Source organism: Sander lucioperca, chromosome 17, assembly GCF_008315115.2.
Source record: "Sander lucioperca isolate FBNREF2018 chromosome 17, SLUC_FBN_1.2, whole genome shotgun sequence".
Taxonomy (NCBI): Eukaryota; Metazoa; Chordata; class Actinopteri; order Perciformes; family Percidae; genus Sander; species Sander lucioperca.
Window position 1 is genome coordinate 13,873,603 of NC_050189.1, and position 4,949 is coordinate 13,878,551.

Sequence of the window (4,949 nt, forward strand, 5' to 3'; positions counted from 1 at the left end):
CTTCTCCCTCTATAAAGACTTATGTGCAATAAACCCCCAAAACTGGAAGTGCAATAACGTATGTACATAGTGCCACCTCATCGTGTTTATTCTTGATTGTTATATTTCAAATATTTTACTATTTAAATTTTCTATTTTGTTGTTATTTTATATATTACTATTGTAATATTATATTTCTTTGTGTCATAATGAGAGTTGCTCTACTATGTTTTAATGTTGAAAACAATGACAATAAATATCTATTCTATCTATTCTATTCTAAAATTGGTGGGTGACAATATGGATGTTTCTGTATTTATATTTTAACAATTAATGTTTGGGTTGAATGGTAATGCACATCCTTTAGTGGTAGCCGATGTGGTGGATTTTAGCATTTGTTTTACACGTTTTTTCATATGTTTTATGTATTTTGTAATGTTTCTGTTCAAGTCTGTGTGTTTTTGTAGTGTTTCACCTGCCTGCAAGCTAAATTCAGTTAAGCGAATATATATATATATATATATATATATATATATATATATATATATATATATATATATATATATATATATATATATATATATATATATATGTATATACTGTATATAAATAGTTGCGTTGACGTTCAGTTAAATACAACTATAATGGTTCTATTAAAAAAACATATATTCTATAAATAAGAAACCCACATTTTTATATATTATATAATTGATATACATTACTTATTCTTTCTGCCAAAACTTTACAGTTCAGTGACAGTCTCTGTTGTATACATATGAAATTTAACTAAACAGACACATCAAAACAGATTCTTTCAACTGCAAAAATAATAAAAACTACTGATTATAAAAGTAACACCCCAGACAGGGAATATATTACCCAGTGATATAGTGCTGGTAACTACAGAAGTAAATTAAAATGAAGAGATTTCTTCCCACATTTATTTACACATAAGAATAGAATTATGAATGTTATCCCCATATGTTTTTGCATGGAATTCACAGTTGACTGAAATTATTACAATTTGCATTTTATGTAAACGTTGTGCAACATAGAGTTCATGCAAAACTACTATTAATCTATTTGTCATTGATTTGCATGATTTACCCTTTTACCCTTGTATGGTAATTTATTTGTTTCGTTTTCGTTTTATTTTAGCTAACTCTTATTTTGAAGGCCAAAAGTTATTTCCTGGGTGTTTGTTGTACGCTTCATGCATCTTGATCTATCTACTACAGTAGCTATAATAAACCTCTAAATATTTTTATTTATTTTATGGTTGGTATTGCAAAAGTATTATATTGAGTTTTATTTGTTTGTTACTTGAAAGTCCTTGCATGTTTCAGCAATTAACACTGAACAAATTGCTGATTCAAATTTATGTATATTAAAATGTTTGTTTGCAAGAGCTTGCTACTTTTTATTTTTTTAGCAGCTTTCTTGGGTGGGGTGGGGGGGGGTTGTCACTGCCAGTAACACTTTAGCAATACATTTAAGCATTATTTTACACTAGCCACTTTCAACCTGTACTGACCTGTTGCTTTGTTTTCAGTCATTTGATTCATTGTATCTACAGTAGGCCTACAACTTAACTTTTTTATTTATTATGCATGGATAGACACCTTAATCTAGTGAGCTGGAATGTCAAAGGTTTAAATCATCCTGTTAAAAGAAGAAAGGTATTTTCTCATCTCAAACAATTCAAAACAGAAATAGCCTTTATGCATGAAACTCTGCTCGGACAATGGCCATCTCTTGTCAGATTGGGTGAGGCAGGGGTTTCACTCTTCCTTTCAGGCTAAAGCCAGAGGAGCTTCAACCCTTATCAGCCAGAACATTTCCTTTGTGCCACATAATGTGATCTCTGACAAGTTTGGTCGGTATGTAATTGTGGATGGAAAATTATATAATACCCTAGTGGTATTTGTCAATGTATATGCCCCTAATGTTGAAGATGTAGGTTTTTTCGAGCGGTTATTTTCACATCTACAGAACTAAACACCTCCTTCTAGACTCTGTTCATGAAATAACCCAACTTTTTAATTCACCTAGCTATTTTACTTGCTCCGTTAATTATGCACAGCCGATTTTCCACCTACAACAAATAACTGAAACAGAAGTAGCAAATATCAGTGGCTTAGCAAATTCTAAGGCATGCATGGATATCTATGGCTTTGATACAATTTTTTTAAGTGAGACCCTTCTACAGCCTATTACATATCTGATTAATCAGTCCTTAAGACAATCCATTGTGCCATCAGCATGGAAGATGGCCCTGATCACACTCATTTTTAAATCAGGTGAAATATCAGATATGGCCAATTATCAGCCAATCAGTATTTTGCCTGTTGTTTCTAAAATAGTCGAAAAATGGGTGGCTAAATTACTGATTCAACATCTCAATAAAAGCAATAATTCACTCAGGGCCCATCACTCAACAGAAACAGCCAACTGTTTGTTTTTGGAAAATGTTAAAGGCTATCTAGATAAGAGTTCTTATGTTGGTGCTGTCTTCCTAGACCTAAAGCAAGCTTTTGATACTGTTAATCATGAAGTTCTTTTATCTAAATTAACATATTTTAATTTCTCTGAGCAAGCGCTCAACTGTATAAAATCATACCTGTCCAGTAGAGAGCAATGTGTTCGTATTAATGATTCAAAGTCCCCACTCTGTGAATGTCCAGTAGGGGTCCCCCAAGGCTCCATATTTGGTCCAATCCTGTTTACACTGTATATAAATGATCTGCCAGAGGCATGTAAAAATGTTGATGTTCAGATGTATGCAGATTATGCTGTAATCTTTACATATGCTAAGACCTACCAAGAGATAGCATCCACACTTACATCTGCAATGGCTCACATTGATGACTGGCTCACTAAGTCATGTCTCTACCTAAACACCAAAAAATGGCGTTTACCAAAAAAAACGTGAAGGTGTCACATTCTAATGTGTTCCTTAGAGGACAGGAGCTTGATATTGTTAATGAATTCAAGTATCTAGGAGTCATATATGACTCCACCCTAACATTCAAAAGTCATGTAAAAAAGGTGGCAAATAAAGTTAAATTCAATTTGCAGAATTCTAAACAAGTTTGGCCATTTCTTGACACCAAAACCTGAGCCCTATTGCATCAAACCATCTTTTCAAACCATCAACGCATGATCCTGTCTTTAAAGAGTGGCATAGGAAGGGTTTGTTCGCTTCAAGGACCTGTTTATAGGTAACACTTTAGCATCATTCGAACAACTAAGCGACAAATTCAGTCTTCCAAAGTCAGACTTTTTCAGATATTTGCAAACAAGACAAAATGTCTTGTTTGTGTTGTCTAAGATGTCCAGCTCTTCTATATCAGCAGACACTTCCCTTGTTGATATAGTTCTTTCTTTAAACCCATCTCAGAAGAGACTTGTCTCTGCCTTATATGGCAGGATGTTGGATCAAGGCAGCATGGGAAAAATACCTGGGTTTCTCTTTGTCAGAAGATACATGAAGTTCCGTTCTTAAACTGGTTAATTCCACATCTCTATGTGCTCACCACTGCCTTATCCAATTCAAAGTGGTTCATAGGGCTCATATCTCAACAGCCAAACTATCTACTAGGTACCCTGACGTTAGCCCACTCTGCGTTAAATGTAAAATTTCTGATGCCTCTCTTATTATTGGTCATGTCCCAGCCCAAGTTCTGGATGGAAGTCTTCCAAACATTATCTCAGGTGTTTAACATTATATTGGAACCAAAGCCTCTAATTGCTCTTTTTGGGGTCACTGAAGAGGAGGTTAGATTAACTGCAGATAAATGACGCACTATATCTTTTGCCTCTCTTCTGGCCCGGCGAGCAATTCTGCTAATGTGGAGAGAACCTGCCCCGCCTACTCATACACAATGGCTGACAGATATTATGTCCTGCCTAAAGCTTGAAAAAATCAAGTTCTCACTTCAGCATTCAAATGCAAGGTTTTCGGAAAGCATGGGGAGGCTTTATAAATACTTATTAATCAAGCACAGTTTAATGGAATTACAGTCAATCCATTCACTTATCGTGGATTATCATTGTGACAGGCTGATACTGACATATGCTCACTGGCAGTGATTTGGGAGGGATTCTTTTGAGTATTCTGATCTTTTTTTTTTATTGTTGTTGGTTTGATATATGTGGCATACACTGTTTTTTATTTATTCCTTTCATATAACCTGTCTTTAACAAATCGACATCTTTGTACGTTGTTATACTGGAAACTAAATAAAAAGATTTTGATTTAAAAAAAATGTATGTATATTACAGTCACTCATTTAATAATAATACTAATAATAAAAAAATAAAATCATATTTTTTTTTTACGACCAAGTCATTGACATTATATTATGCTGTGGGGACCACTGCCTGTAAATGAACATCAAATTATAAAGTATATAGCCAACTCTTTATAGTACATTACATGCCATAGCAGGTGCACAGAAGGAGGTGCTTGGCTACTGCATACGTTCCTCCCCTCACCTCTGTATTTTACTTTTGTATCCTACTTCCACTTAGAAAGTAAACATTTTGAATTACTATCTCATTACTCAAATTTCTGACTTACTATCTCATAATGTTTTTACTTACCATGAGTGTTTTTATTTCTATAATGTATAATCTAGTTTTTCCTTTCCTGGTAAAATTGGGAAGTAAAAAAGTATGACGCTCTGACTCCTGTAGAGCACACAGGTCATTATGAATGATAAGTAGACCCGGTCAGTTTGATGGAAGTGAGACGTTAATAGGGCTGATTACTTGAAACATTCTATCACTTATCGATTACCATCCCAGACACAACATTTGACGTTTCTACATCTAAATATAACAGCAGATCGAGTGTGTAGACTATAGAGTAACACACTAAAATCACACGTGGATCTATTTAACTAGGATGCTCCTGTTGCGAAAAGATACTGCGGCATTTCCTTTATACTCGGTGAGTCGCAGTGCAT